The sequence below is a fragment of the Sciurus vulgaris genome (genome assembly GCF_902686455.1).
Source record: "Sciurus vulgaris genome assembly, chromosome: 14".
NCBI classification, from domain to species: domain Eukaryota; kingdom Metazoa; phylum Chordata; class Mammalia; order Rodentia; family Sciuridae; genus Sciurus; species Sciurus vulgaris.
The window spans coordinates 6032808-6044902 of record NC_136475.1 but is presented as its reverse complement, the minus strand read 5'-3'; positions in this window follow the sequence as shown (position 1 = coordinate 6044902).

The window sequence follows — 12095 nt, the reverse complement described above, 5'->3', positions numbered from 1 at the left end:
TCTGGGGGTCTGGGTGTCGGGTCTACACACCGGACAGGCAATCACATGACGGCTTCCTGAGCACCGAGGATTGCAGAGGCGGGTTGACTTCACCTTTGGAAGAAGGAATGAGGTTCCTGCACCCTCTCTCTCTCGGAAATGGGTCAGCCCACCTCAGGAGGGAGGGATTTCAGTCCTGAAAGTGGACAGCCCAGGCTGGGTGAGGACAGAGTCTATCAAACCTCTAAGCTCCCTTGTCCTCCCGCTGAGAGTCCATGGAGTGGGCGTGGGGAGCCATCTTGGTGGCCTCGTGTTCATTTCATGTCTGAGCTGCAGCCCCCATAGCAATTTACCCTGTGGCTACCTGGCCAGGACACAACTTCCATTTGCCACCCACATTAGACCCACATCCAAGATTTAAAGGATACAGGCAAGTATGCAAGTTGTATGGTTTAGGAAAGAGGGAGGTAACAGAATTCCACCAGGCTATAAAAGTGGGATGAGGACCCCAAGTCCTTGGATCCCCAGCCTCGACCTCCTGAGGAAGGGCACAGGCTGAAGACACAGGGTCTTGGCCGCTGGCCCCTCAGGCCAGGCTCCACATACCATGCCAATCTCTGCCCCATTGTGACTTAGTGCCTGGCCTTGATAAATTGTCACTCTTGCCCTCTGCTGTGTGCCCAGGTGCGTAGAGAAGTGCCCAGTCCACAGCGCTTACTCAGGATTTGTTGGATGCACGAGCTGTCCTTGGGGGACCTCCAGAGTGAAAAGACAGGGAGATGAGGTCATTGTGGATTTGGGAATTTACTGGGGTCCACGGACGGACCTTCCATCCCTCACTACCAGGCAGCTGGCTCTTTCAGTACCGGAAAACAAAAAAACAAAAAACAAACAAACAAAAAAAACACCCTGAAATTTAAATAAGAGGTTAGTGTAGAAGGATAGAAATGGGGGTTCAGATAACGAAGCAGGACCGAGGCAGGGAGATCATCCCACTCCAGATTGTGGTGGGATGAACACCCTGTAAGGTTTTGGGAAGGATCAAGTGCCAGTGGAATTTGGCCATGAGCAGCCCTGGGAGTGGGCCTCAGCCCAGTCCTGGCCAGTTATATGTCCTTGGGTGTACCAAGGGTAATTTCTCTTCTGCAAGATGATGAGATCGTCCTTAAGTTATAGTTTCTTCCAGTGCAGTTATTCTGGAATTCAAATGACAAGGGTTTAGGAATCGAACCCAAATTCCCACATAGCATTGGACATCGGGGCTGAGCTGGACCACCTCAGGGAAATGGTAGGGTCAGTGGCCAGCAGGGCTATCCATGGTGGCACTGCGAGGGCCCTGAGGGAGTAGGTAGAGGTGGATGGTGAGTGTGACAGGTGGGGAAGAAAATGCTGGGTTGTCCTGAGTCCCTCAGCAAGGCATTACAGAAGCTGCACCTGCCTGCCAACTGTCTGCCAATCAGACGGAGAGCGTCCCCACAGGACCTTGCAGGGGCTGCCAGGTCCATGTTCCACAAAACAGGAACAACTGCTAGTTAATTACACAGACAGGGGCTGAGGAGTGCAGCTGTCCCCAGAGTTAACTCTCAAGGAGCTGCGACTTCTGCCATTAGCTCCCTGCCTGGACGTGGGGACAGGCTTTCCCAGTCCCAGGAACAAGGGGCCAAGGGCTTGTCCACCCCCAGCCTTGGCCCCTGGACCACTCCCAGGCCCGCACTGCCTCACCTCCCCCTCAGGGAGCAAGAGCTCCCTCCCTTGGCTGGCTCAGAGCAGGCGTCAGCAGGCGGTGCTGGGGTGAAAAGAGGGAGGCAGAGATGTCTGGTCCCAGCCCTGGGGCACCTTGCTTCGGCCTATGGCTTTTCTCCTCTCTTCAAATCTTTCCCTGGGAAAAAAGAGCTCAAGCCTCCGCCTGGTACATTCCTAGGAGCCCTTCTGACCCACAGGCCAGAGGGATGCTGGGATGCATTTTTCAAAATGGAGAAGCCGGGATCCCAGGTCCCCTTCCCCACTGATCCACATTGGCCTTGGGACATGTCTCAACACAGCACTGCCACATGAGCTGGCACCTTGACCTGTAAGTGACTTTGGGTTTAGGTACATGACCTGTTTCCTCTGGCAACTGCGCAGAATCGCGTGTCAATCTCTCCTCTGCTGCTGGGCTGGAGCAGCAGGGACCACACGAATCGTCTGCTGTTCCTGTTGGCAGGAGGTCGCATAGTAGACCCACTTGGCCATTCAGAATGGACGACAATGTCCCTCACGGACACCCTTCTCCTTCACTTCCCAAAAGGGCACTTTGAATCACGTGGAGATGCCCACCCTTTGGGTTGGCGGTCAAATGAACGGCTGTGGCGTGTACTTAGCACCTTCTGAAGAATCAAGGTGGACTGCATGAAATGCCAGCTCTTCCGGTTCACGGCACTACCAGCACTCTGCATCTGTCCCCAAATCCTTCCCGTCACGTTAGATAACCTTTCTCCACGAAGCGACCTCTGAACTGCAGCGCGTGGGTGATGAGGTTTTGCTGTGGAAACATCCTGAGCTGCAAACCGAGGACCTTTTTCTGAGAAGTGCTGGGGCCTTTTGCAATAAGGGAGCACCCAACCTCGGTGGGGGGGGAGCTGCGGGAGTCAGGGTGACAGCCGCCTCCCCCTGTTGCCCCAGGTGCCAAAGTGCAGGAGCCGAGGCGGAGCTTCCCCAGGTCAGAATGTGTTGGTCATTAACTTTGTAAACGGACTTTCTGAACTTACTGCAGACTGCCTGGCTTTGGTGTGTGTACACTCAACTCTGTCCCGGCACATTGTGCTTCCAGGTTGCATGGCGCACCCTCAGGCCCGCTGGGCTGGGGGCTTGGCAGTCAGACAAGCTGCATTCAGACAGCCTCCGGAAGGAGCCACCAGCACAGGGTTACTGTTGTCCAAGGGCACCGTGGACTCCCGGCAGCCCGGTTCCCTGGCGGTCTCCTCCTTTCCTTCCCAGCCATCCTGTCCTCCTACCTGGGGTGCAGAGCAGGCTGGAGAGCTGCGTGGGGCAAGGTTGGAAGAGCACTTTTACCAGGTGCCTGAGATGGAAGGGGCACCCAGGCACCTCCATCCAACGTGCTCATTCAACCAGGAGGAAACCAGAACAGAGAGGAAGGTGGCTTAACAAAGCAGAGCTAAGGCTTGAGAAAACTGGGTCTGTAGTTTGGGTCCCTGACACCCAATCTCCTTCTCATCAAGCGTCCTCTGCTGCTGCAGGGTGGCCTGTGATTTGGTCTGAGGTTCCCCTGGGAGCGTCGGCAGCCTCTCTGTGAAGCCCCAGAGGCTCCAGGTACTGGCCTTGGTTTCGGTGTCTCTGTTCCCACCTTTCCCAAGCTCTGCATTCCCACTCAATGGCAAGATTTTGTGCATTTCAAAATAGTTTTAAAATATTGATCATGACCTTTCTCCCTAAAACCAAATTTGGGGCAGAGTCATTGTTTCCATTTTAAAATCGAGACGACTGAACGCTGTGTGAAGATGCTGCTGGCCAGCTTGTCTGGAGCCACACAGGTGGCACCTGGCAAGGTGGCACCTGTGTCACAGGCCTTCCAGAGGGGCCCTCCTGCAGGTGCAGTTAGTGAGGCGACCCACAGAGGGGGCCAGGGAGGCTGCTCAGCAGAGGGGAATCCGTTCTAAACTATACGACCCCATCTTATTTTGCCTGAAGTACACATCCTGCTTCTTTTGGGGAGTTTTAGAATTCAAGGAATGCATCGATTCCCAAGGGTAATAGAGGATTTCATGCACTGAAAATAATAGCCTTGTCGTACTAATTTGGGTTTGAGTCCAGTCTTATCACTTAGAAGCTGTGTGACCTGGGCAAATCTTCCAAACCTCTCTGAGTATTTCTGAGTTGCCACAGGAAGATGGACATGCAAGTTTATTTCAGAGTGCATCCGGGGTCAGCAGTGGTGTGGGAAGAGCTGAAAGGCAACACAGGCTGGGCAGGGCTCTGCAGAACGGGCCTGACTGAGCACAGGAGGTCAGTGTTTAAAGCCCCCTCGGACCACTCGCTGGACTGGGGCTTGACCTCTGGCGAGCTGGCTGTCTGTATCCAAGCACGGTTTCCGAGAGGTCTGAGAGCTGGGGAGTGAGACCTTTGGTCCTGAAGGGGGGCTGGGGCGCCGCGGACAGGGTTCGGCTCCCAAACTTGGCAGTGTTGTCTTAGAATTGAGTTTAGAGGACTGGGACACACAGAGGGCGCCACGCCAGATCAGAGCATGGCCGCTGTTGTTAAGCCCCTCCTCCCTGCTCCCCTCTCAGTCCAGCTCTTGCTCTTGGCTCAGGGACCTCTACCTGACTTCCAGGTAAACCTACAGACCTCACCCAGCGCTCAGAGGACCAAAGGGAGGGGAGGGAGCTTCACCAGGGAACCCTGCTCCTTCCAGTCCGTGGCCCAGCTGGCCACCCTGCTGGGGGCCTGCAGGGTGTGCCCCTGTGTCTGGGCACCTCTGCCAAATCACCCATGGGGTTTCAGAACGGAAACCATGCCGAAGGCTTCATCTCATTTCCCAACTAGTGCGTTTGCTTGGTGTCCTCAGTCACAATGGGTGTTGGTGAACACAAGCGAAGCCAGCCTCTGTAGGACAGATTCTTCTCGTGTGTGGTCTGGAGCTGAGTTGGCAGCCTAGCACCGGGTGCCAGGAAAGGCTGAGCACCCCTAGCTGGAAAGCTAAAGTCCAAACTCTTCTGCCTGCCAACATGTCAACATGTCCCGCACTCCGGAACTTTGTTAGACGTACGTGATTATTTAAAAACAAGGTTTAAAATCACCTTCGGGCTGTGTATTAAAGGCATATGTGAAACCCAAATGGATTTCCTGTTTAGACTTGGTTGCCATCCCCAAATATCTTATTATGTATATGCAAATATTCCAAATCCCCCAAATCTCAAAATCTGAAATATGTCAAATGGTTCTAAGCATTTCAGATATGGGGTCTGCAACATGTATGTGATTTTCTTTGATCCTGAGAACCCTCGAGGGTAGCTACTATTCCTATCTACCTCATATAAATGAAGAGCTTGTGGGTCAGAGTGGCAGGTCACGAGCAAGCAGAACCAGCCAGTAAGAGCTGGGAGCCACCCAGGATCTCTCCCAGGTCATCGCTCAGTCCCAGTGTCTTGATCTCTTGCCTGATGTTCTTTCTTTTCAGGGAAAACGAGGCAGCTCTAGGGGCATGCTGGAGAAGAAAGAAAAGCAGGCTGCTGAAGTTAAATGCCTCGCCAGCCCACACAGGGGCCGGAGGGGATAGTGATGGCTTCGGTTTGTCTCAAAGGGACTGGTGGTGTGAGACTGGGGATAGGGAAGTCTCAGGCAGGAGGAAGTCTGGGAGTTGGAATGAGTTTGTGAGGAAGGTGGTAGACCGCCTTCCCTGGAGACCACTGCAATCAGGACACAGCAGCCACCAGGGGCAATAGTCAGTGGTTCGCTGCTCATCAGGAACCAGGTGGGCCTGTAAAATATCAGGCAGGTCAGCCTGGCTGTCCCACTTCCGGAAGACCTGCTTTGTGAGACCGAGCTTGCAGACCAGGACGCTGGGGATGGCTGGTTTTTCAGTCATCTTAAATCCCTATATTCCCCTCGGGGACCTTTTAGTAAGTGAGTCTCCCTTGTGCATTTGAAGCCCGGACTCGGTTCATTTATATAACAGCTTGGAGCCCCGCCTGCTGCATGAAGCCTCCAGTGCTGGAAGGCTCTGCCAGCGGCCGCGCCTCCTCTGGCAGGAGCTGGAAGGCCTGTCCCCTCTGTTGCCCTTAGGCCTGTGAAACTGAAGAGATGCTCCCCGGAGCTGCCACCTTCTCTCCCTCCCCACCCTGGTGCCTTCCCTGGAGCTGCTTGCTCTTGGTCTTTCCTGACTGCCCACCTCCAGAGCTCCTCCATCTGGACCGTGGTTTCCTTTCTGTACACATCTCACTCTGGCCGTTCCAGCCATGTCCACTCTGGATTTTCCAGAAAGTACCTTCTTGGATTAGGAACCCAGATGTGCTCCTTTCAGCCCTCAGGACGCACAGAGGTATAGAGGAGAGGGCTCCAGAGATGTTCAGACTTCAGCTCCCTGGCCCCCTCTCTGGGGTTCAGCTCGGGTCTCCCTGTCTGTGAGCGGGGATGGTCCTCTGCTTGTGGGCTGCCTGGGCTTGCTTGCAAAGGGTTTGGTACCTTCTCCAGAGATGCCAATGAGAGATGGCTGCCCCAGCTGCTGCTGCTGTGATCTTTATTATCCTCTGACTGCAGGCTCCCTCGAGAGCGGGATGCTGGGGAGAGATGGTAAGAAAGGGGAAGTCATCCCCGCCACAGGGACGGGTAGGACCCAGGCCTCAGGGTGGTGGCCTTGAGTCCAGGGGCGTATTGCTGCTACTGCAGCTGCATGAACCTCGAGTGTCATGGAACCCAGGACCTGCAGCGCTGGGGGTTCCTTCAGGTCCAGGGTTGGGAGCTCTGTACAGATCCTGTGCCTGAGGGGACACTCCTGGCTCACTACCAACACTCGTTTTAAAGTTCAGGTTGTGTTTCCGCCAATGAACCTTCTTCCATGATTCCAGGCTGGTTCCAGCTTCTCAGAGGGAGAGTGCAAGTGACAAAAGAGTTCTGAGGTTCAGGTCTTTTGCATAGAAAGAGCATGATAAACTGTCCTAGGTGCCTGGGTCAGCCACCCGTGGAGCTAAGACCAGCATATAACACTGCTGCCCTGAGAGCAGAACATGCTGCAGCCAAGAGGGGGGTTTCCTGGTGCTTGGATTTATCCTGAAAACTGGCCTTATGAAGAAATAGCCTCTATTTGGGGGCATGGAAGGCGTAGATTTTGGGGGGAACTCAGGAGAAGTCTGCAGGCATGTTCAAGGACTCTCGAGGTTGGTGGCACTGTTTCTTTATGACATCTAATTCCACCTTCCTTCTCAGTGATTCAGATGGGTCGGTGGAACTCTGCTCTTGAATCCATCAGTTACGATGAAGGTCATGTGTGGCTTACAAACAGAGCAGTGAGAGAAAGAGGGAGAGAGGGAGACAGAGAGACAGACAGACAGAAAGGAGTGTGAGGGGAAAACACACAGACCTCTTTAAACATCCGAAACAACAGCTGGTTTGATAAATAAAACAGTGTAGGGTCTGCTGCACCAGATCCTGGGAGACAGGGATGAAGGACGAGGTATTCGCTAGGGGAAAGGAAGGAAGCAGTGGAGAGGCGTGGAAGCCAACAGTGACCTGCGCCCGACAGGAAGGGTCCTGCTCATTCTGGACACGGGCTGGGTAGATCAGCGGTGGGTGGCGGGCAGCTGGCAGGAGGAGTGGGGCATCTGTAAGCTCAGTGCTGATGATTTGCGTTCTTCGCTTCTGAAGGTAAGGGTGACGTATTCTGGAGGGTGGGGCCCTGGGTGCAGGTTCTTCTTGCCCTCTTTCTTAGGTGGCTGTCCTCCCGTTTTTGTCGGCTGATTAATGGATCTTATTCCTTCATGCACCACACATAGTTCTTGGGGTACGGTGGAGAATCAACAGGCAGGGTGTCTCTTCGCAGGTGTTTGCAATCCCCTGGAAGAGATAAATGCAAATGAAACAACTGCACAAGTCCAGGGGAATCCGCCTTGGCGATCGCCATGCCGAAATGTCACCTGTTACTGGCAGATTTGAACCCGTCCTTTCTGTGGGGAGCTTCTCCAAGGAAATGGTGCTGGACCTGCCACGTGGGCTGAGGTGTGAGGTGTGAGCTGGACTCGGTGCTCAGGCTTGGAAGCCCGAGACCCTAGTTAACGTTGCTCACCGATTAGGCACTTAGTTCAAAGTGAGCGGTGGGAAGGACCCTCTGATTACCCCTCACTGAGACACGAACCGCATTATGCAGTGCTAATCAAGCATCTAGAACACACATAGACCACTGTGCTATGTCTTCCGCTGACAGGAGTGTTGATTAAATACGCGCCATAGCCAGGGGCATCCTGGTTTCGCTTCCTAACATGTTCCTGGGGTGTTTCCAGTTGGGCTATAACGGCAGAAGGGTAACCTCTGCTGTGCTGAGCCCAGGGCACCTCCAGGGGGGGGGGTCCCTCCCAGGCCACTGCCCCCATGCTTCCCAGGTCCAGTTCTTGCAGATCACAATCAGCACACAGTAGACATTTCCAGCGAGCTCTTGCCTAAGTTGAGTCTAGGCCACTCAAAACCTCAGGTTCAGGAGCCACATCCGACACACTGACCCATTCCTATAACGAGTGGTCCAGAGCAGGACTCCTGACGCTGCTGCTCATCAGCTGGTCTCTCCCTGGAGGGCCGACTTTTGAACACTGAGACACTTCTGCCATCTTCCTGGGAGAAGACAGAGGGCGAGTAGATTGTACATGCGTTGTTTTTTTAACCTAGGGGCGATCATAAAGCATCCCTGTCTAACTCTCTGCGTGACCCTAACTGATGGTGGCTTTCTGTGCTGGTCGAAACCTTCTTGGCACAGATGACTCAGGATAATGGGAGCGGTTGGCTGACCTTGAAGGTGTCCCCCTGTCGGCCACGTGCAGCAGCCATAATGGACTTCGCTCTCCCTGTGCCCGGTGCCCAGAGCCACTTCTTGCTGCGGCTCCAACACGCTCTGTTTGGTTTCTGACCTCTCTGCTCTTCCCTGCATTCCACCTGGCTCCTTGTACCTCCGTGGCCCTCAGACTCCTCGTCTGTCCCCTGGGTCCTTGGCTGGTCACACAAATGCATCATACAGCTTTCAACATCCACTGTCCTTCTGTCAGTGCTTTGTCTTGGACAAGGAAAAGTCACTGATAACTCACAGGCCACTGGTCCCATTCTTCCTTGGGGGGCCCTGGTACAGCTGGCCAGGGGTGCCGGGGCCAACAGCTGTCGGTGGTGGATTACACAGACCCGGACTTGGAGTCTGAAGCCACCAATTACTGGTGTCTGACCTTGGCCAGCTGCTGCAACTCTCTGAGCCACAGCCACCTTAACCGTGAAACCGTTCCAATCCCCCTAAGAAGTCAGATCAGGAACGGAAATTCCCCTACACACTATGGGTGCCAACATTGGAGAACTCCTTATGAACAGGGTTGCGCAAAATAGGAAAATCCTGAGGGTAAGCCTTAAAGATCAGCCGGATTCCAGTAAGTCCAGGGGGGAGTAGAGAGTCAGGAAGGAATGAGAGATGACCCCTAAGTTTAAGAAGTGGGACTGACAGCAGATTAAGCTCCAGGCCCTGATTCCCCGAGACAGGCTGCCTGGGCCCCATGCCCTGATGGTTGTGGTCTTTTCTTTTGGTACCAGGGATTGAACCCAGGCGAGGTTGACCCCTGAGCCATGTCCCCAGCCCTTTTTTATTTTGAGACAGGGTCTTGCTAAGTTGTTGAGGCCGACCTCGGATTTGTGATCCTCCTGTCTCAGCCTCCTGAGTCACTGGGATTACAAGCACCCAGGGGGTTGTGGTCCCTTGAGGAGTCAGGAATGTGGCCGTGTGGTTAAGTAAGCCCTCTGGACCCTTCCTGTACCCATCCCTACCCCAGGAAGTCCATCCTCCAATCTGAGTGACCTGTGTTCTTCCAACTACAGCATCATTTTGTATGTGGTTCCCTGTCTGTCAGCTGCTTTCACTTCACCCACAGTAAGTTTGAGTCTCTGTCACTTTGAACAATAAGACGCTGGGTTGCTCATCAGCTCTTTTTCATTTCTAAGGCTGAACTTACACTGGGCTCATCCATAGCCTTGATCTCCGCGCAGGTCCTGAGTTTCATGCTATAAAACTGTGCTGGTTTTATTGACCAATTAACATAGGTTAATGATGATTGTTTTTATGAAAGTTGGCAGGTCACCCTCTGGACAGCGGGCTGAGCAATGTCATCTCAGTCTTAATCATAGATCATAAAGTGTTAGAGCCACAAGGGTCTCAAAAGTCATGTAGTCCAACCCTCCCGGTTAACAGAGGAGGAAACTGAGGCCCAGAGAGGTGAACCCTGGATTGAAGTGGCAGCAGGAAGAGAGATGTGGACACACCAAGAGCAGGCATCTCTTCGTTCCGTACAGGGGCTCTCAGCTCTCGCTCATAAGCACAAAACTGAGGACTTGCAAAGGTTTGATACCAAGGCCATGCCATAATGGGGTTTGTGAGGCCAACACAAGAGGAATCAGATGTGCTACAGGGTAGATGTCCTGTAAGATTCTGAACGACCTTGACATTCAAGGCACTCTGTCTGCACGGAGTCTGTGATGCCGTACATAGTGACTTACTTCTTCAATTCTTCCTCTTGAAGAGACGTTTCCCAGAGGCAAGGGCTGTGTTACTCATGTTTGTTTTTTCCTATAACCTTGTTTATAGTATGTGTTCAATAGCAGGTTGGCTGAATGAATGAATAGATGGGGGTTTTCTTTTTTATTTCCATGAAGAGTAACCCCGTCCTTGTTTTAGAGGCAGAGTGAACTCTGGAGTAGAGTAGCCTCTCATTTGGTTGGCACATGAGAGGAAAGACCAGAAATATGTGGAATGACAGAAGAATTCATTTTGCATTGAAATACTGAGTTGAAGCCTTTGGTTTTTCTGGAAAAAAAAAAAAAAAACTTTTCAAATCTCATTGATATTTTTTTTTTTTTTCTTTACTCAAGAAGAATCTATAAAGCAAAGCTGAGACCTGGAACCACCTTGACTAGGAGAAGACCCTTCATGGATGGGGACAAGGTCAGGCCAGCATGTGGCCCGAGGCCAGGCTGCAACGCCTGGCAGCTCTGGCCGTGGAGTCCCAGGCTGCAGGCCAGCGTGCTGCCCTCCTTGGGACTGGCTCACCTCTGCCTTCTGCAGCAAACCTTTACTCTGCCATGGAGAAATGGGATGGGGCTCTGAGGTTCTGCACTTGGAAGGAGAAGTGCATGGGAACACATTTCTGTTTGGTTTGCACTTTAGTGGACTGAGTTTTGGCCACCCTCCGTGTGCGTGTCCCAAGCCCCATGGCCCTTCCCACCATCACCAGGTGTCCGCCATCTGGGGGCAGCCCTCCCACCTACCTGCAAGCTCCAGCTGCATCTGGGCCCCAGCCCTTTGGTTGGTGCTGGGAGGGAGATCATGGGGAAAAGCCTCTCTGTGCTGTTCAGAGCGTCGGTTCCACCCAGAGCATTTCTGAAGCCCTTCCTCCTCGCCTCCTTTTTTCCTTCTTTCCTCCATTCCTTCTTCCTCTCTCCTTCCTCTCTGCCTTCCTCTAGTTCCCCTCTTCTGCTCTTGGAATATTTATTGAGCATCTACTAAGCACCTGGCATTAAATTAGAGGGTGTTGAGGAAGTGTCTTTTCAGGACAAATCTGCACAATCAAGTTGTGGAGAGAGAAAGCAAAGCTGTGCGTGGAGGTGACCCACCCCACCCCCGAGAAGCCCCTCCATGTCACAGGGCAGGTCTGCACAGAGTGGGGTGTTTCCTTAGCAGGAGGAGCTCAAATGCAGCTGGGGGGAACAGCGAGGCTATTATGCAGGGAGTGGCGATTCAGAGGGTGCGTCTCTGGTTTTCCACATCCAGAAACGTCCACTCGTCTCTCCCTGGAGAGGCTTGGGGCTCAGTTCTGAGGGTCCTTCCCTCTGCTCCTGGAGGCAGGCCTGGCTGTGGCTCCTGTTGGGGCCTCTGACATGGAACCGGGGTTTAAACTTCTCTGCAGACGGTGACGTGGACTTCTATATTCAGGAACCAGATGAGACAGGATGCATTTTGAAAATGGACTTTAAAATGTCAGCAGTATATATTATATCAACACAGAGAGAAGGACGGTTTCAAAAGGAGATAAAAATACCTCATGCGTACAGTTTTCAAAGAGGAAAGGCGCCCTTTGGGAGGATTTGGGAAGAGCCTTCAGCCTGTCAGCCAGTCTGGGAGAGCTTCATGGAGGAAGGTGGCCCTGAGGGACAGATAGGAGGAGGCAGCTTGAGCCAGATGGCTAGGGTGGGAGGTTCACGGGCCATACCGGGGCTCTTTGAGGGCAAGACTGCCCAGATTCTCCTGCATCCCTGGCAGCCCAAGGCCTGGCGCGTGAGCAGACGAGCTGAGTGAACACAGGAAGACAGGAGAGGGGGCCAAGAGGGCCGAGGCAGGAAGCACCGACGGCAACTTGGAGCAGGGGCCAGCACCTGGTGAAGGCTTCCATCAG